At 44.5% G+C, this 13304-nt stretch overlaps 1 long non-coding RNA gene across 2 annotated transcripts; it reads left to right on the forward strand.

Annotated features, from left to right (window-relative positions):
• Nucleotides 1-3781: 3781 nt before the first annotated feature.
• LOC135451900 (uncharacterized) lies at nt 3782-10404 on the forward strand. 2 transcript variants are annotated; one of them, XR_010441466.1, is made up of 4 exons: nt 3782-3849; nt 4864-5028; nt 5902-5943; nt 10076-10404. It is a non-coding gene; the product is annotated as an uncharacterized LOC135451900 (long non-coding RNA). The 2 variants fall into 2 exon arrangements; XR_010441467.1 differs by lacking the exon at nt 5902-5943.
• The last annotated feature ends 2900 nt before the right edge of the window (nt 10405-13304 follow it).

The following is a 13304-nucleotide window of genomic DNA, read 5'->3' on the forward strand; positions in this document are numbered from 1 at the left end:
CCAAGTGCCAGTCTTTCCTTAAAAAATTTCAGCGATGACACTTTCTAGAGAGCAAACTGTGCAGCAATTTTATTTTTCAGAGCCTTTCCTTCCTCAGGGTGCTCTGTTTCACCAGAAGCCAGTGCTTGCCATGGCCACCCAAGTCACCAGAGCACTGCCAGCAAACAATTTCCTCCTCCCCCCCCACCAAATTTCCAATACATCTATCCCCCAAATCACCAACTCTCAGTCCATCACTACCCTTTAGATAATCAATTCTCAGTTCATCAAGGGGTGAGGAGTCCCCCTTGTGCCATAGGGTTTCCCTGGAAACAGAGTTGAGACCTCGTGTGTTTCTCTGCTTTTAACCCCTGTGTTCTCAGAGGTGTATCCATGTCCCCAGTGGCCACACCAGGTGCCAGTATTCAAATCTGAGCACCCATTGGTTTGACCACAGCATCCCAAAAACTCACTTCCTCTCAAACCACGACACACAGATAAGGGCAGGAGGTGCCAGAACTCTTCCTCAGGCCTGTGCTCTCCCTCTTGTCATTAAAGATGTTCCTAAGCAATGCTGATACAGGGGGCTGGGGCCTTGGTTCCATGAAAATCCACTCTTTTCTCTAAAGCATTCACAGCTAATTGTGGTGCAGCCTCACCCACCTTCCAGGGACAGCAAAGAGCAGCCTGAGCTCTCCCAGTGTAGGGCCAGTGGGGTCTCACAAGACCACGAATCCCCCTCTGCTCAGAACTGGGAATTCAGAGTGTCCTGGTGCTCACTCAAGTCCCTTCACTGTCACAGCTTGGCAGAACAGCCCTCAGCTGAAGAGAAGAAGGTGATAAACCACAGCCAGCAATCCTGCTCCTCACATGGAGCAGCGAATTATTCAGTCTGTCCTTCCAGCCCATCCCTGTAGCAGTGAAACACCCAGCAGGGCAAAATCCCAGGTCCCTCCTTCTGCACCAGCATCCCCCACTAAATTATTTTTTAGACAAATTACCAAGCACCAACCTGCAAAATGCAGGAGGAGCCACCTCTCAACCTTCTTCATCTTTTGCTTCTCTCCCTTGTTCCAGAGTAGCCTACCTCTGATCAACAAAGCCGAAGCCACCAAATGGTTTGTTTCCAGCACATCTGGCTCAATAAATACACATATAAGAGCAAATAAGCATAGATGTCAGTAAATTCAGGAAGTTCAATCAACCAGAAAGTTGTCACAAAAAAACAGAGAAAAAAATATTTGAGGTTTCATTTTAAGACAATGGTTAAAGAACAACCTCCATGAGTGCTCATCTGTAATTTCTAAAATCTTGATTTGAGGAGAAATATTGTGGACACAAACCTCAGTCTCCAGTGGAGAAGTAAATAATGCATCAGTCAGAATAAAGAGAAAATAACTCCTTTTTCTGCCTGTTCTCCTGTGCTGGTGACGAAAAGTAGTGGTGTGACATAAGAGGAACAGAAAGCATGAACACATCTAGGAGATGATAATATATAATATAAATGATTTATGTTTATATTATATATGGTTTATGTATAATATAAATAATATATTTGTATTATAAATAGTTGTTTATTTATAGTATATTTATATTAAAAATGTTTTATAATTTATATATAATATAAAATCATTATAAAAATAGTAATATAATTAGAATAATAATAATTTGGACAGTTTGGATTAGGACAATATGAGACAATAAAAACAAAGAGTTACGGATGTCTGGGTACCTTTTCTGGGTAAAATAAGCCGGAAAAAGGACCCACATTAACAGAGGATTAACCCTTAAAAACAACAGCCTGTTGCCTATTCATACACATCATCCATGATGCATAAATTCCATTCAAACACAGGATTCTGTCTGGGCAGTGTCAGCTTCTTCCTCTGAATCCTGACAGCGTCTTCATGGCTGAGCAAGGCAGGAAGAAGTTCATTTCTTCTGATAATGGAGCAATAAATCTCTTTCTGAAAGATTCAGGTGTCCTGTGGCTGCTATCTCGCTGCGAGATCTTTCTTTAGAAAAAGTATCTTACATAGCATCGTTTCTATTTTAACATTTGGTTATAACCTAAAACTATATTTAACACAGTACTTAAAAAAATTAATACAGCAAAACTTTCTAACGTAACACACATAATATTCATTTTAATATTTGCAAAAAGCCAATCGTAAAATATGCATTTTTCACACTGGCTGTCCACAGCACCTGAGCCCAGGGAGCCCTGCAGGCTGGAACATCATCCTTGCCTTGGCAGGCTGCAAAACCAGCCCATGCTTGCCCAGGCTACTGCAGCCTGTGTCACCAAGATATTTTCTGAAAAATCCCTTCACCAGGATTTCTTCTCCTGGAAAGCTGAGAGGCCTCAGAAAAGAAGGAAAACAATAATTATCTGATTGCTTGGGATGTGGTTTGGAGATCATTTACCAACAGGTGAATGTTTGATTGGTTCCATGTGAATTGTTTTTAATTAATGACCAATCACCATCAGCTGTGTCAGACTCTGAGGAGTCAGTCACATGCTTTCTTGATCATTGTTGTGAAGCCTTCTGATGCACCCTTTCTCTTTCTTTAGTATAGTTTTAGTGTATCATTAATATAATATAATATAATATAATATAATATAATATAATATAATATAATATAATATAATATAATATAATATAATATAATATAATATAATATAATATAATATAATATAATATAATATAAATGAATCTCAGCCTTCTGAGGACTTGGTGTCAAATTCTCATCTCCCACCTCATCCTGGGGACCTCACAACACCACAAGCCTGGAGCTGAGGAACCTCCCAAACCAGAGACTGCTCCTTGATGTCAAATGGCCCAACAGGGACATTTCTGCTTTCCATGAGCACACAGAAACACATCAAATTAATCCCTCTGTCCACACAGGGCTCCTCAGCACATCCCTTGGTGCAGCTTCAGAGCAGGCACAACCTGCAGCCAGAGCCCACCAGGGAAGTGCTGAGCTGGATCCTGCTCTGGGTGGAAAACTCTGCACACCCCCGAGCTGCCAAAGGCCAAGGTTGCTCTCCAAAAGGCCCAAACTGTGCTGCTGCACTGCAGGGTTGAACAGAGTGTCAAACCACCAAAGGGGAACCTCACCTCTGTCTGACACTGACTCCAGCAGGCCTGGGAGGGGAGGGAAGAAGGGGCCTTAGAAAGCAGGAGATGATATTTGGGGCAGATCTGTGCTGGGCTGTCCAAAGGAGAGTGCCTAGGAACTTGCACCTCTGCTTGGACGTCTACAAAGACATTTAACAGGACTCATTTGCAGTATGGCTAACACATTTGGAAGAGAAAAATAACCTAAAAACTGATTTCGTAAATGTTTTTTCCTTATCTTCCTTTACCTTGTTCCTTTCCTCCCAAAGTCATTTGTGCAGTAGCTTGGGAGACCTCAGCTCACCTCAAAGCCAAGCAAAAGGGATTTGGGGTAAGGGGGGAACCACACTTGGGATTAAATGAGAGGGAGGTGGAAAGGAAGCACAGGTGTGAAGCAAACTATGCCTTAGTGTCAGTTTGATACATTTGAAATGCATTCAGCTCCTCTGAAATGCTCCTGCTCTCACTCCGCTCCCTTCCATGGCAGAAGGGATGGGAAGCAGTGTAGGGGGACACAGTATGGGCAGATGAAGGTGGTACAGAATGTAATCTTATCCCCCAATGTGTTGCAGCTGAGCCAATTACTAAAGATTAGGAGCTGGCCTGATGTTAACAGGCCACACCTGTAGCCAATAAGAACAGTGTTATAAAAGAGTGGATTGGTGGGAACTGGAGTCAGTTGGCTGCTGCGAGGACCAAGAACAGTCAGTGCTTAGAGGTGTTGCCCACAAGAAACATCAAGGAGGTGTGAAATTCTGGTGATATGGAATCCTTGCACTATAATGATAATAGAACTCTTGATATATGACAACAAATGATGACCCTGATGTGATTTGGGACTAAACTATATTGCCCTGTGGATTTGGGGAAACGGGATTTGAATACTAAGCTATTGGCAAAATATATTAATTACAGCTATTAGTGTTTGTTAAATATGAGTGTAAAAGACCTTGAAGGTAAGTGCTTTGTAAAGTGGGAAAAGCTATAAAACTGAACTAGCATTTAGAAATACATATATGTATCTGTGCTGTAATATGCTGTTTGAACAATTATATAACTCTTAGTTCTAAATGAAATGTACAAATATGTCATAATGATAATTTATTTGAATATGTACTTCTGGTAATGCTGCAACTCTGTGGTTAAAAGAAAAAGGGGTAATTGTAGGGGGACACAGTATGGGTAAATGAAGGTGATATAGAATGTAATCTTATCCCTTAATGAGTTGCAGCTGAACCAATTACTAAAGATTAGGAACAGGCCTGTGTTAACAGGCCACACCTGTAGCCAATAAGAACAGTGGCATAAAAGAGTGATTTTATGGAGTGGAGTGAGAGGGGTTAGATGACTACTGTTAGGACTAAGAACAGTCAGTGCTTAGAGGAGATGCCCACGAGAAACAGTGAGGAGGCCCAAAACTCTGGTGATATGGAATCCTTACACTATTGCCCCATAATGATGAGAGAACTCTTGATATATAAGACAACAAAGCAGGGTCTAACCTTAACCAAGAAATGTCTTGGTTAACACAACTCCCTCTCTGCTTCAGAGGGCTAATCTAAAAAAAGGACAGTTCTCATAGATATTGCTCCAGCCTTACTGATAAGCTAATAACCCAGGAAGGACTACTTCAGCACAGCCTGCTCTGGCCTCCAGATGACAAAGAAGTATCTGAAGAAAGCGCATTAATTCTTTCCACATCTCTTTTTTTCTTTTCTCCATTTTTTGTTGCTCTCTCTTGCTGGATTTCTCTTTATAGAATACAGTGATGTGTGGGGAAACTCCTGACTTCAGTCAGCCACAGCCACTGGTGAGGAGACAGGGAACAAACTGTGCCAAAGTGGGCAGGGAGTGACAAACTCTGGGGTTCCACCACTGCTGAGGGGCTCCTGCCATAGGCAGAAAACAAGGAGGACTCACGCAGGTAAGAGTTTGTGGGATTGTGGTGATTTTTACTCCAGGTGGGGCAGCACACTGCTCTGCCCCCAGCAGTAACATGTTATCCAAGGAAATAATGTCATTTATAATTTCCTTAGTCTCTGCATGGGAGAGCACAGACTTGTGCAAAAGGCCTGTAGAGCCCATCTAACAAAGGGCAGCCCAAGCACTCCCCTAGCTGAAGAATTTTGTCTTACCTGCTCTGGATAACACCTCCCAGGGAGGTGCTTTCATCTGTCATCAGCATTACAGAGGTTTGTTTGAATTTCCAGGCAGAGTACTTCCAAGTGCAGTGTCAATCCATGATTTCTTTTTCCATTTGCAGTGGATATAGCAGACTGTTTATTTCCTTCCCCTTCACAGCTACCATTAATGTATTTGCAGACCTATTTGTGTCCTCCTCACCCCAACACCCATGCTCTAAATACTCTCAGCTACTGCTGTGCTTCAAATGTTGCTTGCCTCTGTTTTTTAGACCCTCTCTTGGATTGAGCTGGGTTTTCCTTTTTCCTCTCCTTTCTCCTCTCCTTTTTTGACACTCAAGACTAAATGAGGTTCTTCCTACAACCTCAAAAAAATCAATATCCCATAAACACATTGACATTTTTCCTACAACAGCATAATCTTCTATTTCATTTCTAGTCATGCTCCATTTACAATCTAAGCTGCAGATCCCCCTTTTCAGATCTGCAGCATATCAAGCTCGCCCATATCTCACATCTGTGCTCACAACTATTCCCAGATGTGTGTAAAACTCTGCATGTGTCTTTCTGCCTCGTTGAATTCCTCTTTTTCTAAATCATTTACCCAACTTGTCAACACCATTTGAAATACTAATTTTGCTTTTACTGTCTTGTAGACTCTCTCATTCATGAAATAACTAATCCCATTGTGTATGGAGGTAAGTCTTAAGTTAGGTGACCACAACCAGACAGGCACTTTTCTTAACATTTATAATAGTAGAGGGAAATATAATTCTAAAAGAGTCTGCTCATACAGTAATGAACTACAGCCATTTTTTTTATACACTTATGAATTACTCTAGTCACTGTACATAGACAAATATCTGGAAACACTACTGTTTTCTATGCAAAAATTTCTTCTTTTTTCACCAATTTCTTGACTGTGTGTTGTCAGAGATGCACGAAGGCAGAGCTGGTGCTGTCAGCACCCTTGTGTGAGATGAGAGGGGCGCCTCGTGCAGGACAGGCTGGCTCAGACAGGGCTGAGGTGACATTGCCCAGGCTCCAGCTGCCCTCTGCTGCTCAGCCCCGGAGGAGCCCTGCCCTTGTCCTCCTCCCCTGGAGCTCCATCCATCCATGGCTCTGCAGCTGCAGCTCCATCCCTGGGAGCCCTGGGGCTGCTCCAGGAGCACTCCCATTCCCGTTCTGGAGCACGGGCAAAGCCCTGAGCTGGGGCTGGACTCTGAATCATGCAGAATTCACAGAATAACCAGGCTGGAAGAGACCTTCAAATCATCAAATCCAACCCAGCCCCAATGTCATAGACATCTTTTATGGAAAATCCTTTCCTTAGGATTTTTTACTCCTGAGAAGCTGAGAGGCCTCAGGAACAAAATGTAAACAATGGTTATCTGTGACTGTGTTCACAGGGGTCTCAGGATGAGGGAAGAGATGAGGATCTGACTCCATGTTTCAGAAGGCTTGATTTATTATTTTATTATATATATTACATTAAAACTATACCAAAAGAATAGAAGAAAGGATTTCATCAGATGCTAAGAATAGAAAGGAAATGGAATGATAACAAAGGCTTGTGTCTGGGACAGAGAGTCTGAGCCAGCTGACTGTGATTGGTCATTAATTAGAAACAACCATATGAGACCAATCCCAGATGCACCTGTTGCATTCCACAGCAGCAGATAATCATTGTTTACATTTTGTTCCTGAGGCCTCTCAGCTTCTCAGGAGGAAAAATCCTAAGGAAAGGATTTTTCATAAAAGATGTCTTTTATGTCTGTTGTGGAATGCAACAGGTGCATCTGGGATTGGTCTCATGTGCTTGTTTCTAATTAATGGCCAATCACAGTCAGACTCTCTGGCTCAGACTCTCTGTCCCAGACACAAGCCTTGGTTATTCATTCCTTCTTTTTCTATTCTTAGCCAGCCTTCTGATGAAATCCTTTCTTCTATTCTTTTAGTGTAGTTTTAATATAATATATATCATAAAATAATAAATCAAGCCTTCTGAAACACGGAGTCAGATCCTCGTCTCTTCCCTCACCCTGAGACCCCTGTGACCACCGTCACACCCCAACACCTCAACTCACCCTTGGCACCCAGTGCCACTCCAGTCTTGTTTTAAACACACCCAGGGAATGGTGACTCCACCATCTCCCCAGGCAGCCATTCCAGTGCTGCACCACTTTTTCAGTAAAAATCCTTTTTGTAGCCCAAATTTCCCTTGACACAGCTTAAGACTGTGTCCTCTCCTGTCAGTTGTTGCCTGGATAAAGGAACTCGGGCAGGTTGAGTCTCCCAGCAGCTGAAGTATTGAAGTATTGGGTTTGCATGGCCAAGGTTTGGCAGGGTGGAGCTCCAGGGTGGCTCCTGTGAGCAGCTGCTGGGAGGTTCCTCTGTGTCCAGCAGAGCCAGCCCTGGTAGCTCCAGAGAAGGACAGGGCTGCTTACTCAGAAATGGCGGGAACAGATCTGAGAAGGGAGAAAAGGGAACTGCACAGCTGGGACCAGAGCAGAGTGGGGTGGGAATGTGGGAGAGGAGCAGCTCAGCAAGGGTAGGGAGGAAGCGGGCAGGACTGCTCCAGGCACCAGAGCTGGGATCCCTCTGCAGCCTTATTGGAATACGAATCCCAATATAACCAGTTAGATTGTGCCTGGGCCAGTCTGAACCTCGCTGCTGAGCCAAAGGCAGCAGGTGTGGTGTATCACCCCAGAGACACCTTTAGCTTGCTGATGGTTTCAGCTGGGCACCAAACAAGTCCAGGCTTGGTAGGGACTCCATTTACCTTAGGAAGAGGCTTCAGGCGAAGGTGAAGAGAAAAAAGGAGAGGATTCTGCCGGAGGGTTATATGCAGTGGTTTATTCCATGGTGACAGAGGTCTGAATCTTGGGAAGAGCTCCAACAGAATGGCGAGCACATGGCTGGACTCACCTTTTAAGCTCAGGGGGTGGGGAGTGGAGGGGACAGGTGAGCCACCAACCAGGTGTGGGGGGGCGGGGTCTCAAGGGGCGAGGGACACCTAGACAGGCCAATGACCTCTGGGCCTGAGGGGCATCCTTTGAATTCGACCAACCACACGACGCCTTGTTGGCATGTTAAGCCTGATTGACAGGACTCACTCAGCAAAGGGCGAGGGGGAAGGGGAACGGGTATTGCCACATCTAGGAGGTGACCTGGAAATCTAAAACAGGACATTACAACACACTGCAACAAGCCTGAGGGGAGGCAGCTGTGCCCTGCAGCCCATGGAGGAGCCAGAGATCCATGGGGATCCATCCACAGCCCATGGAGGAGCCAGAGATCCACCGGCAGCCCGTGGGGATCCAGTTGCCATTGCTCACCTGGGTGCTCCAGAACAACCCTGAGTGGAGATTTAGGCTCAGGGAAACAATTTTCCTCTGGCCCAGGAAATTTAAGGCCAGCAGCACAGCCAAAGCCTGTTTGCAAGGAACAAAACCTCATGGTGTGAGGTATTTCTGGGGGTCAGGCAGGACTCCAAAAGCACAAGACTTCAAGGCAATGTTACCATTTGATTCCTAGAGCACAACCTACCTCCACAGATCCCTGTACAACCACCCTGGTCTCAGCAATCACCCTTCCCACCAGCACAGGCAGAAATGGGGGTTATTCAGGGCAGCCTGACAGAACAGCACAGTGGGGTTTAGTGGCTGCTCACACAGCTTTATCCTACCCCAGACACGTGAGGCATTCAGCCTCCTAGGACAGCCCTGATTTGTGGTACAAGAAATGAAGGCAATCCATCCTGGGGAGAGCTGGTTGGCCAGCACACATTCAAGGCCTCTCTCTGGAGGCTATGTCCATTGAAATTCAAAAGCTGTCATCTCAGACTGACATTTCAGTGCCTTAGGTTACAAGGTGTGGCTGGGGGGGTGTATTCTATTATAATCTGATTATATTTCATCCTTTTTAAAAAAATATTTATTTTTTCTGATTATATTTTATATAATCTGATTATATATTATTATTACCATCTGTCAGAGCTGGGGCAGCTCTCTGCTGTCCATGGGGCAGTTTTTTCTTTATCTCTCCCCCAGCCAACCCTCCCTCCAGGAGATCTCTGCTGTCCACGGCCACTGAGTGTCCCTGCAGGGCTGATCCAATCCCAGCATCCCATGGGGAGATGCTCCGCCCAGGGGAGGAGCCAAGCTTTCCTACCTGGATCCAATCTGAGCCTGGCACAGCACAGCAGCCTTTGCCCCCTGCATTGCCAGAGGAGCAGCTTTCTGCTGCCCTGCATGGCCAGAGGGAGCCCAGGCCCATCTGCAGCAGCCCTGGAGCTGCAGAGGAAAACTCCCCCCTTGTGCAGGATCCCTGCTGCAGCAGAGCCACAGCTGGCACTGCAGGAGGGCTGAGCCCCATGGGATGGGGCTGGGACACCCCCTGACACACAGGGGACAGGGACTGCTCTGACTCAAATTTTTTGATTTGTATTTTTAATTTTCCTAGTAAAGAACTGTTATTCCTATTCTCATACCTGTGCCTGAGAGACCCTGAACTTCAGAATTATAATAATTCACAGGGAGGGTGATTACATTTTCCATTGCCAGGGAGGCTCCTGCCTTCCTTAGCAGACACCTGTCTGTTCAAACCAAGACACTCAGTAACCAAAACTTCTGTCCTTTAGGATTTTTTTTTTAAATCTTAGCTTTGTTCTGTTAAAAAAAAAAAAGAAAAAAGTTTGCACTGATTATGTGATAGTTTTTACCACTCTAGCTGTAGTTCATTCAAGAGGTTTTCATCTGTTTGAGGTTTTTCACTTTCCTGCAAATTGCTTTTTTGAGCTCTTTTATGTTCTGTGGCTTTTCTCTGCAGGCTATTTATAGGAATACACCTGTGCTAAAGGGAAGAGAACTTTCCAGCATTTCAAATAAATGTCTAGCACTCGCTTTGAAGTGTAAAGCTAGAGGATTATCAATGTAAGTGGTATGATTATATGCAAATGAAGTGCAGTTTTTATTTCCAAAGCCTCTCTTGTCAAACCTGTGTGTGCCAGGACAAAGCCAGCCACATCCACTCAGCTAGACTAACATTACACAGCAAAAGTTGTTAGATATCTCACCCCCATTAGGCTCCAACACCACAGCCTCTCTGCACACAAAGGAGGTTCAATTCCCCTCTCAGAGGAACAAGCCAGAGTGCTTTTCTCCCTGGAGAGTGAGCTGGGCTGGCAGCACATTGCAGCACCCAAGGCCCTGAGACCAGGATAAATTGGTTATATTTTAAATATTAATCATATGTCGCAGACATCTTTTGTGAAAAATCCTTTTCTTAGGATTTTTCCTCCTGAGAAGCTGGGAGGCCTCAGGAACAAAATGTAAACAATGGTTATCTGCTGCTGTGGAATGCAACAGGTGCATCTGTGATTGGTCTCATGTGGTTGTTTCTAATTAATGGCCAATCACAGTCAGCTGGCTCAGACACTCTGTCCAAGAGAGAGCCTTTGTTATTCATTCCATTTCTTTTCTATTCTTATCTAGCCTTCTGATGAAATAATTTCTTCTATTCTTTTAGTGTAGTTTTAATGTAATATATATAATAATAAATCAAGCCTTCTGAAACATGGAGTCAGTTCCTCGTCTCTTCCCTCATCCTGAGACCCCTGTGAACACGGTCACAATCATATGCTGACAGCAAGGGCAGATAACCCACATGCAAAGGGGAAACAATCTGCAGCTGATTGAACTTAGCCCCATTACTGTTCCCTTCTGATGCCAGATTCAAGGATGGCCAATTAATTCTCTTTGGGGCAAGCACCACTTCTGCAGTGGAATAAATTAGGAAATTTGCACAGTTGCTTTTTCCAGAGGACAGACAAAGCCATGTCTTCCAAAGGGACATTTCCTTCAGCAGTATAAAACAAAGTTCCCACAGGTCTCAAAGGCTGGAAATCTTACTGAAATAAAGAGTGTTTCTTTATTTATAAAGCCAGGACAGATTAGGAGAGATGAGAATGAAATGAAGCTCATAAAGTAACCCACGTGGTCAATGTAACAACTGTTGCTAAGTCGTGATGGTATCAATGCTTACACAAATACACACACACGTATTTTGTCATATATATGGAGAGGAGAGAGGGCACCACACCAAGGAGAAGTCAAGTTCCACTCTGATACCTCTTGTCCAACTCATGGGATGCCTTTTCTTTGGCCTTAAAATTAAGAATCAGGAATGGTTAAGGGATAAAGGGTTTTTATCTTGGTATTTAATGAGGATCCTTATGATGCACCACTTTGCCAAGGTGGCGCGCACTGAAAGGCACACACTCAGTAGATCGTGTATACAATTTTATAAACTCTACAAATCAGCATATCTAACAAAGATACCTTGTGAATAGCATGATATTCCTCCATCACGAGGTATTCTTCCCTGGATGGGCTAATCCTAGTTTACAGGATAGATTTTAGGGAGAACCTTGGTTTCTCAAGGGTTTTCCAGCCTCCAGGTGCCTTTAGGATGTTTGGTCCCCTAACCCTAACAGAATACCAGGATTATGCTAACTTATCAGAGTTAAGGAATTACAAATTTGCATGTTATAGAGCACTGAGAATGCACAAAAGGGATGTAAAAGACAAGGCACAAACTGCTGCTGGCATCTCACGGAGATGAGGTACCCGAAGATGGCACTGTGGAGCAGTGTTCCCGCAGCACCGGCACCGCCCAGGACCGAGACACTGAATACAGCTGGGGATCCGAGCTGGGGGTCCCTCACAGCGTTTTCTTCAGCTCTTTTTCCTTCTTTCTCAGCCACACTCACTGCATCTCCATGACACCACTGTGTGGTTCAAACTGGGATTCTATCGCTGATTGGGATCTGTGTACAAATCACCAACAGGACAGGACTGCTGGAAACAGGCCTTGAGCTGTTTGATTTTCCAGCATCAGTCTCATTACATGGTTATGACAATGGGAAGATGCCACCAGCTCACATCCAAGGCAGAAGAACAAGAACTTAATGTGACCATGTTCACAGGGGTCCAATGATGAGGGAAGAGACGAGGATCTGACTCCATGTTTCAGAAGGCTTGATTTATTATTTTATTATATATATTATATTAAAACTATACTAAAAGAATAGAAGAAAGGATTTCATCAGAAGGCTAGCTAAGAATAGAAAAAGAAGGAATGATAACAAAGGTTTGTGTCTCAGAGAGTCTGAGCCAGCTGACTGTGATTGGCCATTAATTAGAAACAACCACATGAGACCAATCACAGATGCACCTGTTGCATTCCACAGCAGCAGATAACCATTGTTTGCGTTTGTTCCTGAGGCCTCCTCAGCTTCTCAGGAGGAAAAATCTTAAGCAAAGGATTTTTCACAAAATATGTCTGTGACAACTTAATGTTACAACTTACTTTAAAAGTTTTTTGACCAATCACACAAAGCAAAAGCACATTGACAGTAGTTCTATCCAACCACTATAAGCACATGTGCCTTTGGTTAAACAATGCTTGCTTATTTCAGATACAATACCTGCTTGTGAGCCTTAAAACACAATGCACAGAGCTCCATTATTAAGCTTCAAACTTCCTAATATCTCACTAGATAAACTTTTCTGCAGCTTAGGGAGTTATTCTAGACAAGCATTATTTGTTCTATTTGTCCTTGCTTTTCTACTTTTTACATTATTTTTCTGCTGACCAATCTCATGGCTGCTGCTTAGCTCTAATCACAGTTCTGCTATATCTGAGGCCTGCCTTTTGCAGCTTTCCCAAAACCTTCTGATTTTATGGATTCTCACAGGACCTGCTCTGCTGGCAGCAGCTCTCACACCCTCAGATCCCAGTGCCAGGGCAGGGGACAGGCTGGGCACGTGGGCTGGCACAGCCTGGCAGCACACTGGGCTGTGATGGAGCAGTGCCACTGCCTGCAGGAGCCACAGGGGAACCAGGCCAGGCAAACAGGAGCGCTGAGGGCATGTGGCTGCCATGGCCAGGTGAGACACAGCCCCCACAGCAGCTCCAGCAGCCCCAGCCCTGGCACAGGAGCCACCCTGTGAGGGACCAAACTGGCCTCACTTCTCTGCAGCCCTTTGAGACCTCT

Source organism: Zonotrichia leucophrys, chromosome 9 (genome assembly GCF_028769735.1).
Source record: "Zonotrichia leucophrys gambelii isolate GWCS_2022_RI chromosome 9, RI_Zleu_2.0, whole genome shotgun sequence".
Classification (NCBI taxonomy): Eukaryota; Metazoa; Chordata; class Aves; order Passeriformes; family Passerellidae; genus Zonotrichia; species Zonotrichia leucophrys.